Source organism: Brachycentrus maculatus, unplaced genomic scaffold (genome assembly GCF_059751285.1).
Source record: "Brachycentrus maculatus isolate JH-2025_06_01 unplaced genomic scaffold, ASM5975128v1 h1tg000086l, whole genome shotgun sequence".
Classification (NCBI taxonomy): Eukaryota; Metazoa; Arthropoda; class Insecta; order Trichoptera; family Brachycentridae; genus Brachycentrus; species Brachycentrus maculatus.
The window spans coordinates 380,178-394,988 of NW_028280840.1; the positions used below are offsets into that span (position 1 = coordinate 380,178).

The 14,811-nt window shown below is 30.2% G+C and overlaps 1 protein-coding gene across 6 annotated transcripts in view; it reads left to right on the plus strand.

Moving 5' to 3' along the window:
- The window catches only part of CadN (neural cadherin), a 385,766-nt gene that overhangs the window by 253,447 nt on the left and 117,508 nt on the right, over positions 1-14,811 (plus strand). The gene's annotated exons all lie outside the window — the stretch shown is intronic.

Consider the following 14,811-nt stretch of genomic DNA (forward strand, 5'->3'; position numbering starts at 1 on the left):
GAAACTTTTGTCAAATTGAATAGACTTTAGAAAAAAACTTCTTTGAACACCACTCTAAAAGTATCACTATATTATATTTTCATTCTTTATCTATTTAGGCCCGTAGATTTTTGCTGCCAAAAGGTGCAAACCTTAATTTTTTTCCCTTTTTTCAGTGAGCGGGCGAACTTTTATTCGGAGTGAATTGTTTAAGCTTTGGCGCGATATCGATGTAGCATCGCGAAAAGAAAATATTTGCACTTACATAATGAACTTCTATGGTTTTTCTTTGTGCAATTAAACTACTTAAATATATTTAAATAATTTTGTGAGTGCTTTATGTTGCAAATTTTATGTTCATTGGCAAAAAAGTAAGAGAAATATGAGTACATTCTTGAAATACAATTCTAAATGGCTCAATGTATCAGTTACTTTGCCAAAGCATATTCTTAGTACTATGCCGTCTGTTAGTCAACCGTATCATAACACTCGCACTAGGATTGGACGACCACTGAAAAATTTTGAAGAAACATGTGAGAGGGTAAAAAAATTCAACTGAAATTAAGGTGAATGAAAATCACAAAATGTTATTTACGATGGTAGATGGACAAATTTGTAGCACTCATCATAAAAATCTTTAAACAAATGCTATATTTGTGGTGCAACTCCTCGAGAGATGAACAATGTCAATTTTATCATCAAAATTCCAGATCAAAATATGTATTCATTTGGAATATCTCTCCTCCATGCGTGGATTCGATTTTTCGCATGTCTTCTGCATATTGCATATCGTTTGAATATTAAAAAATGGCAAATTAGAGATAAGAGTGATAAAGAAAACCTTCAATTAAGAAAAATGGTTTTACAAGAAAAATTCAGGGAAGAAATGGGTGTTTTAGTGGACATACCTAAACATGGTACTGGCAATACAAATGACGGCAATACTGCAAGTAAATTTCTAAAAATTCCTCAAAAACAGCAGCTATTACAGAAGAAAAACTGTTTAAGAGGTTTTATTTTGAGGATCTGACATAAATATTAATGCTTTTGATAAGTTTGCGTGAGAGACAAGACTAATTTTTTAAAAACATTATTCTTGGTTTTACATGCCTGCAAGTATCCATAAAATTTTAGTGCACGGTAAAGAAATTATAGACTCTTGTATTCTACCTATCGGTAAACTTTCGGAAGAAGCACAAGAAGCTAGACATAAAGATATTAAAAGATTTAGAAGGGACAATACGAGTAAAATATCAAGAATGGATACAAAAAGAGATTTGCTGCATATCTTTTTTATATCTTCTGACCCTTTCATAACAAGTTTGAGGAATCTTTCACAAAATAAGCTGTAAATTATCTTCTGATTTTCTACGTTTATTAAAAACTCCCGAAGTACCATATTCCGGTTCATCTGATAGTGAAAATATCTAAAGTGACTGAATCACAGTGATTTATAAACATTTTTAAAAATATATCCTATTTGAGTTCAATTTTTTTGGCTTTATTTTTGTTAGAGCTTTTATTGTATTTCTGTTTTCAATTACCAATATTAAAAACGTGATAAATTTAATGTATTATTTTATTAAATGAAACAATAATTTATTTTAAAAACGATTATGTACAATGGAAGGTTCATCGAATAATATCTCGACCTTTGAATGACATACTTTTACCGTGTACTTAGACATTTTAATAAAACTATTTCTAATCTCTATTTCTGGTTTCATTACCTTTAAATGATGTATCACACATAGTAAACATAACTAAGGTTAGGGAGTTATTAATTTAGTACAGCTAGATTAGCTGATTCTCACACTGTGCGGTAGGAGATTCACCTTCTCGAGTCCAGTAGAGGTCCTCCAAGGATGTGATTTCGTTTGTGAGAATGTGGATTGGCGTTTTGTTATCATCCATACAAAACCATGTATGATCGTCGATCTCCTGAGTATTATCATGACTGGATTTTTCCGAATTTCAGTTAGCACATTTATTATTTTATTTATTAATCATCCTTGGCGTGTTCGTACTCTTTCATAACACAATTGTATTTTGCAACAACTGTGGGCTGAATTATCATTAAAAGTCAAATAAAGTCATGTTAAATTAACCATACATAATCCGATAATCCACTGCTTTAGTATACGTACGATATTATAATAGCCAAAGACAATGTATTTTTTTAATAATCTAACCTAGAAGCAATGGTGCATTAAGCAAATCATATGATTCATCATATGAAATATTTCCCTGTGTCTTATTACTTATCAACCTCCGTTCATTCATACTTGATACTTGATAATCATTTAAAACATAGATAGCATTGTGTTCAAGAAATTCGGTTGTTTCAATTTTCTATGGGATTTTTAAGCCCATTTTTTATTTAAATATACGGACTGAAAATTACGCTTCTCTTATTACGATTTTTACCCGCAATTTCATATTCACCGTTCAATTGTTAATGAAAGCAAAAGTTCAACTGAGTGATAGTACCCTTCCCCTTCAATCACTTTCCATTCACCGAGCCCTTGCGGAGATCGTTTCGAACGCTATAAATTTCAGTGGAACGTATAGTGTGCGAAGCATTGTGTAGAAAAGCCTATACATTTATTACGCGTTTTTCCGAATTGGAATTGAAAGGAGTCGCTTCAGTCGAGGGGCCAAAGCACCAAACCAAATGTTGTATGGCATTCGGTCTATGCTTTATTGCCACGGGTAAACAGTTCTCCAACCGCGGTATTAGCAAATGGTTCACGGACCTTCCTAGCAGCCTTTATTGAGTTAGGCATAGTTGGTCGTACGCGGGAGACGAACGCCATTGTTCCCGCAGAGGAATGCCTCCGCACCGGTACATTTTCTTTGCCATTTTTCCCAAATGGAACCTTCCCGTGCGGGCGAAGAATACCCACCGTATAATAATTGGAATTCGCCCTCCACTATTCCCTCACCTCGGGCCAAATAGCCCTTTGTTCATTGTCTCTATTATGGACTCATTATTCACGTATTAGGCGACACTATCGTCTACTGACGGGCTGTATGCGCCAAGTAAAATTCGTAAATACTCTTGTCTATGTTTAATAACTTCACTTTAATTTGAAATGTAAACGCATTTAAGGTATTGCAAGTTTTTTTAAACATGTGGCATTTGAAGCTTGTATTTCTATTTCTAGAATCTATTATACGATGCAAATATTTTGACACGGTTTTAATAGTTCGCTTTTTCAACACACTTTTTGTACACATCCATGAAAGAGTTAAATATTTGTTAATTTTTTAATAATTGTTTAATGTAGAAGTAATTTTTCAAACAATTTCAAGCTTTTTACATAATAATAAATATTTATAATAAACTTCTGATTTCTCTGCTTTTGTGATAACGATTATTTTAATCGCCCTAAGAGTAGTTTTACGAATATAATCTTAATTATCAAATCGACATTTCCATTCTGTATTATCCAATATACTTCAGATATTTCACATCTCACGTAGTCGTTTCCTCTCAAAATAATTTGCTTTCCATTTCCGATCATCCCCTCATAATGGTAGTTGTTCACAGAGGTCTGGAATATTCCCACACCTTCAGCCATACATTGAGCTTTCTACCGCCTAAAGCCTTCTTTCCAATTAGGATAGCGCAATCCACCGAGACCGAATCAGACTTCCTCCATAATTACACCTGTGCGTGGGACAAGGAAGCATTATATTTTCACAGCCTGCGTCTACTCTATCTCACTCTTGTCCCTGTAACAACGCTACCTCGAGATATTACTAGAATTTTAACTTTTTTCGCAACCTTTTTTTCTTACGTCTTGCGGGCTTTGTGAAATCTGATTGAAGGTTATAATTTCCGGGGAAAAAATACCCTTTTATTTTGCCTTTTTTAGTGTTTGTTCATCACAAATAGTATTAAACGTAAGGACATTCATTAATTAAACATCAATCAACTTTATCAATAACAGTAATCAGCATGAACACATACCAATTATTAATTTTAAAATACATGTAACGTATTTTCTAATTTTGAATTATTTTCAAATTGACCTTTATTATAAATTTATGTATATATACATACATTTCTTAATAAAGCGCTTGCAGAAGCCTCTTTTCTAGAAAATTTTCTATGAGAACAATTTAAAGAGGATCGGGAAGAAAGATAAGAACAATGCTCTAATAACTTTCATATCAATCTGACAAAAGCCGGTCTCTGGTAAAATAAACAAGTAGAAAAGCTATAAAGATAGTGTTTTATGAATCGTTATTTGAAATACATGTATTTTTCATTAATTTATCGTCCAATTTTTCATTAAATTAATATTATTATTATTATATCTCAATGGTAATTGCTTTAATAAAATGTAATATATTTTTATTTAGTGATAATTGTAATTATTGAATAATGTTTATTAATATTCGAATGAATACGCAAGTATTTTGACTATACACAACCTACGCCTAAATGAAAAACACTCGTTAATGTTTCAGTTTATCCTGCAAATGAAATTGTCTTGTATCGAACCCTTGAATTTTGCAGTCGACGGTATATTCAATATCTCCACTACGGCAGCGCCTGTCTTAAACTTTATATTACTATTAAATTTTCAATTGGTTCAGTATTTCATTCAAAATAATTTTCTACTCCACATTTATCTTTCATTTTTCCAAAGACAAATTTTAAACATATATCACGTAGTTCAACATGACAGGCTTTCAAAAAGTTATTTTAATTTTCACTTTTCTAAATATTTTAACTAGGGTTAGTACTAAATTGGGGTTCAAAATTTATAATACACGTTTTAGTGGTACAGTTGCCGTGAGGTATTATCTAATGGCCACCATTGCACCGCAATCAATTAAAACTTGTATTTGTCTAAAGTTGAATTCCGTGGCAAACACATTCGTTAGACACACTCTACCCACAGCCCAATCATTATGCAAATTCGAACGTGTGCTTTAGCCTAGATATCCCAAATTATTGTACTAACTTGTATGATTGATGCTAACTATATTTACCACGGTATATGCATTGGGATGGTCCTTACTTTTCATATTTCTTGTCTCTGGTCTCACTCAAGGTATTTTCTTCCATTTGATCTAAATAAGCACAAATAAATGCGAGAATGTACTCGTACAAACATAAGTTTTATGTTTAGTTTTATCATTAGACTAAGGCTATGATCTATATTCATCCAATCTCGCAAACGCATGCGATCCTATTACCCACAACCACCTCCCAAATGCCTGTATACTTTTTAATACGCTGATTTAAAACGTAGATATTAATTTTACTAGTCTTTGTATGTTTATATATTTTATTTATTTATTTTACAGGTATACAAGTTCAAATAATATATTTCTTAATGGTTTAACAGTAATCTTAATTAACAGGAATCACTTACCTTTCAAAATTGCATCGGTGCGTCAGATCACTATCTGTAGGTAAGGGTATTGGGTGAATTGCTTATTAAGTAACGAATTAACTGATAACATGTTGTTTAGTTAAAAATTAAATTGCATCAATTAATCGTTTATATATAATACACCAGTAAAAAAGAATGTGCTTAAATTATTTTAGTATTATTTTATCAGATCCTTCTACGGTGAAAGTTCAAACTGCAATAATATTTTTTAGGATTCTTTATCCTAGACAATCAATGTCGGTAAATTATGGAAGACGGAAATAAATATTTCATTGAATATTTTTCGTCGTAAGAAAATATTTGTCTTTGGACCAGTAGACAGTTTATATAGTTAGATATAATACGTATTTTTATCCTTTGGTAAAAAATATGATTTCAAATCTCGTGACACAGAAAAACGAATTGTTTGAAATATTGTTTTGTAAGATAGTTTTCCGGTTGTCATATATATTATTTTTCATAAATATTTCATAAGTATGGATTTATAAATCAACGTGTAATATTACATACTGCTGTATTTTACTTTGAGATATCAGCTTTAAACGTGCATATGATTCGATTTCACTAAAAACTTTTTTTATCCAAAAAACATGTATTCAAATCAATAATTTTCATCACGATATGATTCCAGATATGATTAAATTTAAACTACAAGCACTACGCTAGTATATAGAGATACGATTATATGTTCCCTTATTGATGTATTGAACTTGACAGGTCTGACAAGAATAGCGAAATACTCTACTCTCGAGATGTAATATTAATATATTCTTGGAAATATGTTTTCTTTTTGTTTTATTCCTTATTTATTGCCGAAAGCGGGTATTTTTATTATTCTGACGCTTCGAAGCCAATAAACTTTCAAACGCCTTTTAAAAACATATCATTTCTACTCGTTTTTATATTGACAAATGTGTGGTTCAAACGAGAATTTTTATTATTTGATATATCAATTGTTTCTTGTTTATTTTTCTTTTTTTTACGTTCTTTACACATTATATCGTAATTATTTTATATATAACATTTAATACAAACCACTTAAAGTAGAACACCGATCACCATACCTTTAAATGATTGATTTACCGTAGTACTGCAGTTTTATTTACCGTACTAGTTTTGATACATTGAACTTGCCTTCAAATGATTTGGTGATTAAGGTAACGTTGCATTATTCTGGAGACAATTTTCTTTTTGCCATTCGGTGCAACAGTTTTATACACCATTCACATAATTATCTGGACATATTAATCATTCATCAGTTAACAAATTAGATACTTTTAAATTATCACTTTTTATTATAAAAATAATATGTTTTATTTTGTAACGAGTATACAAATTTGTCCTGAAATAACGTTAAAATACTCAGGTTGTAAAAAAAAACACGTGTTTAATTTGTATATTTCTTGTAATAACTTTTAACTAAAATTCTCCGTCTTTTTTATAAAGTAATAAAAACAAAGGTACCAGTTTTAAATTGTCGTTCATTTATTACGAGTATAATTTTATTTATGAAATACTAAGAACGTCTTCCCCTTCAAGATTGACTTGTTACAAAAGAAGGATCATGTTCGGCTTACGTCAGCTTTTCTCTGAATTTCCTTGAATATTCCGCATACTATTATGCCGAAGGACTGACAACCGATCGTTATACAAATGTCCAAACTTTTCGGATAGCCTAAACATCAGGCTCCTGATATCCTTCATTGAGTGGGTGGAACATCTCACACCACGGCCGTTTGTGATTTATTTGTTACTTTATTTCCTTCCTCCTTCCTTTTCGGTGGTAAATTATCATGAGAAACCCACTTCGTCGTTTTGTTTTTGAAAAATTTCTCTGTAGACTTATTATTCGGTCGGTTAATCTGCTCTAAAAGAAATGCATAATTATGCCGAGATACCACAGCCGAGTGGAAATTTACATTTTAATTGGTCGCTGTCCGCTTCCAAATAATAACCAGAAAATAACCATATAATCCTCAGTTTGAAGGTCTTCGTAATAACCAGTTAATCGTTCAGCTTCATTTATCAGTAAATTTACTAAAAAGGAATGGTTGAATATGATATATTCAATATATGGATAATTTTTTGATTCTACCAATCAAAGGATGTAATTGCGTTCTCGTTTTGTATGCCCATCGTAATGAAATAGTTATTTTTTCATTAATTGATACGGCAGTCACTTTGTGGTCAAATCTATCCATTTTTAATTAAAGTTTTACTTAGTAAATACCACTATTTCTTCAAATCTACTGTGATACGTGTTTCTATGCATTCCGCATCATTTTTAAACACCGTATACGGAGTTTGAAAATGAAGCGGAATGCATCGTTTGCATATGTCACACAAGTTTTGAAGAAATTATGGTATTTACTGAGTAAAATTTTAATTAAAAAATAGTTATTATTAAGATAACATAAGTGCATTAATATTTCACAATAATCACATTTCCTTGTAAAAATATGAATTGTTTTGAGTTTGGGGCTAAATAAAAATCTTGGTTCACAATATTTTGCTTGTGTTCCATATATCCTTATCCACATTTATGCATCTCCTAATACATATCCGCCAATCATTCCAACTCCCGGCCTGTTTTAAGTATTTGAAATACTTTATTATGGCAAGTTTTACACGGTCTTTCTCTACTTTTGATTTTAAGGACATCCGCCATATAATTTTGTTTTAATTTCTGTCTTTACACATTCAATTTACATGCCCAAACCATACACCACACCTTTTTCTTTATTTTATGGATAATGCTTGTCTTAGCCTTGCATTTTTCCCTTATATCACCATTCGAACGTCATTTTGCCGAACATTCGATAAAAATGTTTTAAAACCGTTGTTCTCGCTTTAAACTGAAATGAGAAAATTGCATGTCTGCTGAACTTAATATTTTCCTAATATACTCGTATCCTCTGCGATATAATATGTCAGTAGTCACGCTGTAAGAATAAATTTTAATTTCCGCGAAAGATGCGGATTCTCGCTCGCAAAGGTATTCCTACTTAATAATGCTAACAGCATTCTGCTTATTTTCAAAGGAAGCTAGAGAGAGCGCAAATTGCACCATTAGTCTGCACTTCCCTTACCCCTGATGTGCAACGCTTGATCACAAAACTAATTTCATTATGAGTTTACATAATGCGAGAATCGTTTTTTGGCCCGCATACAACTTGTCTTTTAGCGTGATGAAAATTTGATTAATTTACCAACTATAGCGTTAATAATTGCCGTAGAACACTCGTAACTAGTCAATTATCTAATTATCGAGCCCACTTTGCGTTATCCTTTAAAATAGAAACCGATCTCCGTTTTTTGTTGATGCATAAAACTTATTACGTTAACTATAGGATTTAGATTAAATGAGTAAAAATGTACGTATTAACGCGGTTTCATGTATTTGACAACAGGAAAGGAATAATTTCGATTAAAAAAGGGAGTTAATTTGCTCACTGTTCAAATTAATGGAAAACGAAGACTTCTTGAACATATTTTGATTTTAAATGCAGTAGTCTTAAAAGACAATAAGACTTATGAAATTATGATTAAATACTCTTTACAATAGGTGTCTCAACTTGATATGAAACATATACTGGCTTTTTATATAAAAAAAGATGAAATTCTGAGCATCCTAAGGCGCACGACTTGGCATTTAGCTGGCGTAAACGATTACTTTATTCAATTGTGTAACGTTCCCCATTCTGCCCATTATTGAGTATTTATATTGCATTTCCATTTTCTTTTATATATAATATAACGATAGATTTTTCATGTCAAGTTGAGACATTTGTGATATCGACATCTCATCCGTAGGGTTAATAATCCAGTATCATTAATAATATTAATATTGTTTAAACTCTTTACGTTTAAAAATTATGAAATTAACGTAGATACTAATTAATATTATTTGTACTGATCGATGGACATAATACAGAAATAAAATTTAAAAAAAACTAATTTGATATTTTTATATCAATTTTATTTTATTGATCGTGTACTTAATAATTCTCTCCCATTAGTAGTCAATGAATTGATTAGTTACGTATAAATATGTGTAGGAATTTTTATTATTAATTTTAACCCTTAAGAGTGAACCAGTTTTAAATTGAAAAATTTATTGAGAACATTTATCAAATAAAGTGTCATTGGGAAGGTTTCCGTGATAAGAGTCAAATTTCGTTTGTGACTAAGAATGTACTTTTCTTTAAAGTATAAACTCGAAGTTTGTCGCACTCCTCGTCGCTAGTTGAATAATTTAATCGCATCTCCGAGCTTATTCAGCCGGGCAAAAAGTTCATAGTTCCGTACCAATTATGTCAAGTGGCGGTTGAATCCGTTCGCAAATTAATTTCCGCTCCGAACTGTCCATGGTGCCATGTGAGATCCGCCGGGGGTGAAGTGATGGTGAAGTGTGGGATGGAGTCGCCAGAAGAGGGCGTGGTCCGACGGCCGTGTCGGCTGGTCTGACCATGGGGCACTCGCCCGACCTCAGCCTGCTAGCGGCCAACCTGCTCAGGCTTATTATAGGTACGTCTCCCTTGCATCCCCTTCAAACTGTGACTAGCATCGCGCCATTTCTGGGCGTTATAAGAAATAAATATTATAACGTCACCAAGATTTTTAAATGAATTATTTATAATTTTTAATTAATGTTTTACTTAGTAAATACCACTATTTCTTAAACTCTACTGTGACACGTGTTGTTTAAACGGTGTTTGAAAATGATGCGGAATGCATCGAAACACGTGTCACATAACACATTTTAAGAAATAGTGTTATTTACGAAGTACCTAAAACATTAATTAAAAATGAATAGATTTTACCGCAAAGTGACTGCCAAATCAATCAATGATTTCTTTATAGGTTTGGCGTTTAATTTTAATTTATGTATTAAATGTTAAATCAAACACTGATTTTTTGCGTCTCCTAAGTTGTATTTTAACTTTGTTTTCAATTATTTTGATCTCCCGTAAATTATTACTGCACATGTTTAAACTATTACCTAAGAACTTAGAATTGTATAGCCATTTAAGGACCGTCAATGCATTTTATCTTCACAATCGTTTGAAAATGTTATAACTAGGCGAAACAATTGTCAAAAAATAGATTTTTATACATAAACAACTTAGTAGACTCAAAAAATCAGTGTTTGATTTGACAGTTAATACATTACAACAAACTTTTCAATATTTCATCGCGAATCATATTCTTATTATAAACTAACAAAATGATTCGCGATGTTTCTAATGACTAAAAAAATATGTTTTTAGATTAAACAGAATTAACGTTCAAACCTAATCTATCCAACAAGTATTGATAATTTATTAATTATCTTCATTTTCGCCATTTCATTTAATCGTCATTTTTGTGTTAAATAAGGAAGCAATTTTTGTATTACCAGTATATTTAAAATTGGCTATCATTTAAAATTTTCAATCTTTCAACTAACAAATTAATTAGCGATGTTTTTAACGACTTAAAAATTAAAATAATTTAATATTTTAATACCAAATTTAACATAATTAATGTTTAAACCAAATTATTCCAACCATATTCATTTTAAAACACCTTATGAAAACGATGCCAGTTACATTGAAATAAGTACCACACATAAATCTTAATATGATAATTTGTTTTATTTACTACGTATCCTTTATATTTATATTTTTATAACTATCATTTACACAAAATGGTGCATTAAGTACTGCATAATATCCACGCAGTATTATCTTCATCCTTAATTACACGAAGGCAAGATGATCAGTACTGCGCTGAAAACCATGTAAGAGTTTTTTTTTAAAGATTTACCTTGTTACATGGTTTTATTATATTATGAATTGCAAAGGAAACGCTTTTGGATAATTTATTTTGTAGCTTAAATATTGCTTTTTAATAACATATTTACCTTTTTATTATGGAACACACCCTTTTCGGACGCTTATCAAGACTTCTATTGATTTATGTTAAACAAAGCGTATTGTTAAAGTTACAAAGAGAGGGCTGGAAAAAAGCCAAAAATTCAACTTGTTCCAAAGACGTTAGCGAGAGAAAAGCACACATTTTAGTTAATCCTTTTTCGTCCTAAATAATTGTCCTAATTACGCTTAATAAATTGTTTTCCGTCTCGTGTTTTTGAATAATATAACAACATAATAATATTTGGTATGAATGTCATACTATAATGTACAAGATTGCTTAATTTTTTTCTGTTTTACTAAAATTGATTTTTTAGAGATAATTTTTATTGTCTTACTAAAACATGTTCTTCGTACCAAATAAGAATGAACTTTTATGAAATTCTTGAAAACCCCTAAAAATCTTTATTAGTTCACACACTTCACAATATATACATAGATTTTAATATTAATGGAATTATTTTATTGCATTATATTGATAAGGGTAAATATCAATATAAAGAAATCGCATGTTGATTTATTTCCACTATTTTACATTCATTTCATGTTTTAATTAAGTTTTATGAATAATTAAAATTTAAGCTGATGAAAGCATTTTCAAATAAATTAAACAAAACATGAATGCTAAATGGATACACGTAGCTTTACAAAGAGTAACACGAGCTCACTCAATCAATGAAAGAACGTATACGTTATTTATGTTCGTATTTCTGTATGGATATCATACTTTTTTTTTCATGTCTGCAAAACAATTTACGAATAATATTAAGAGCGTTATCCTTTTTCAAAGGCAAACACTCAATATATCTATATCCGAAAAGTTTATTTGTTTTGCTCTCTATAAAGGCAAAAATACGTCATGGCGTAAAATTGAATTCCGAATATTTAACAAAGCGGTTGTCCCTATTTGGAGTAGTATTTTTTTAACAATTTGATCGGATCTGGTAAACTTCATTGTGTATACGACTAGTCGCGTAGTCGAATCTCCGGGGATGTTCGCGTGTGACAAACGCTTCATCATATATATTATATTATTTGATTCGTCGGTTTACTGTTGGCTCTCGTGGGAAATATTTTGTGCGGAGCCTGTCCAATACAATTATTATTCAATGCCTCTCAGACTTCGCTTTACCAAAGTCACCTCGAACTAGAAAACCTGTGAGTTCGGTTTAATTTACATATACACGTACAGTATACACCATCTTATAACAGTGAAAATTATTTCGAAACAATAAACCAATTTCACTTACATTTAATCGTATTTATAGGCTCTGGTTTGGAACTCCAAATTCAATTTTAATGGTAAATTTGATTTTTCATTTTGGTCATTGTTAAAATTATTCTACGTGAACTATTGTTATAATATTAATCAACTATAAGTTATGTCTAAGTTATTACTTCGCTTTTTATCATTTTCTTTGTTGATTCAAATATATTTTTTAAATATACCTACTATGAAATCTTGTCGACTTAACGATGTTATTAACAATTATTTTTACATTGAAGGATAAATTTATTTGATAATTTTACAAACTTACAGGAGGTAGGAATTTATTGAACATTTGATGTTTGTTTACCATTTGGATATCGGCTTCGATACACAAACATGCAATTGTCTATCTAACTACAAGAGATAATGCTGCATATCATATATTTATATTTGTAAATATATTTTTAATATTGTTTCTACAAAAGTGATTAGTTCATTTATTGATTTGGCGTTTAATTTGTAGAACTCTATTTTAATTTATGTATTAATTTTAAATCAAACACAGATTTTTTGAGTCTACTAAGTTGTATTTTATTAACAAAAACACATAAAAAATTATACTGTGCCGAATGCATTCGTTATAAATACATTCGTTTGATAATGCCCTAACAAGGCGAAACAATTGTCACAGTATAATTTTTTATGTGTTTTTGTTAATAAAATACAACTTAGTAGACTCAAAAATTCTATGTTTGATTTAAAATGAATACATAAAGTAATTAGTTTATTTTAATTTGGTTTGTACGTATAAAGGCAATATAAATGAGGTAATGTATCAAGCCTGTCAGATTACAGGATGATATTTTTACAGCGGATACTTTTTTTACTAAAGGCTTACAAGTCTCAAGATACCATAATTATAATCGAGCATTTTAAAATCGCTGTGTTTATTTCCATTTGCATTTTTGATGTGAAATCGCTGATGATTACTTTCATATTTTCATATTTTCATATTCACTTATTCACATTATCGATAGCTTCCCGCCACATACCCGGATCTTATACAGAATCTCTAGACTTCCTGTCAGAACCACACTATCAAAATTTTAGGATCGTTTCGAAAATTTTGAAGAAAAAATCGTTTACATTCGATGGCGTTTAATACTTTCTTCGATGAAAATCTAAATAAATATAAACATAAAGAAACATCTCCAAGAGTCTAGAATTCTCAAGCGGAGCAAGCTGAATAAATCCTTCCAAAAGTATCGAAAATTATACTCGCATGTGGAAGGTTCCGAGACCATATATTTATATATATATATATATATATATATATATATATATATATATATATATATATATATATATATATATATATATGTGTGTGTAATAAAATAACTAGGTACCTACCTATACATTTTATTAAGAACTTACATAAAGTACCTACATAAAACAGTTCTACCACCAGATGCCGCATGCGTCGCTCAGAATAAAACAAAAGACTTCCGATAATATTATTAACTGTCAGAATCAGAAAGATAGATAGATAGATAGATAGATAAAATTATTATAAAGATAAATTAAGAATAAACTTTAATTACAAAGCAACACATTGTTTATTTTATTATTATACACCCACTTTACATATTATTTACACCCAATTTATAAAGAAAAATATTACCACGTTATAAAACGACAATTTTGTTAATTGGAAATGGATTATGAAACATTAGATGTATTAAAACAATTACTACAATATGTTCGGAGTGAGAGAGAAAAATTAGAAGATGATCAAAGAAAACGATTAGAAGATAGTCAAAGAAGACCTGGAAATTTAAGAACTAGTGATAAAATTAAAAATAAAAATCATGTGAAAAAAATTTCTACAAAATATAAAATAAAATATACTCCAGAAAAGAAGAATTTCGAAGCAGATTGTGTGAGCAGGAATCCAGTATTAGAATCGAAGGAAAATGCAAATGAACAATTAAAAGTTGTAAATTTGGTTAAATTAGATGATATTTTAAAAGATCAGAATAAAAATGAAGACATACAAATAACACAGAAACAGTGCTTGAAAAATGAAAATAAAAATAAAGTAGAAAAAACTTCTACGAAAGATAAAATAAAATATACTCCAGGAAAGAAGAATTTAGAAGTAGATTGTCTAAGCAGGAATCCAGTATTAAAATCGAATGAAAATGCAGATGAACAATTAAAAGTTGTTAATTTGGTTAAATTAGAAGATATTTTAAAAGATCAGAATAAAAATGAAGACATACAAATAACACAG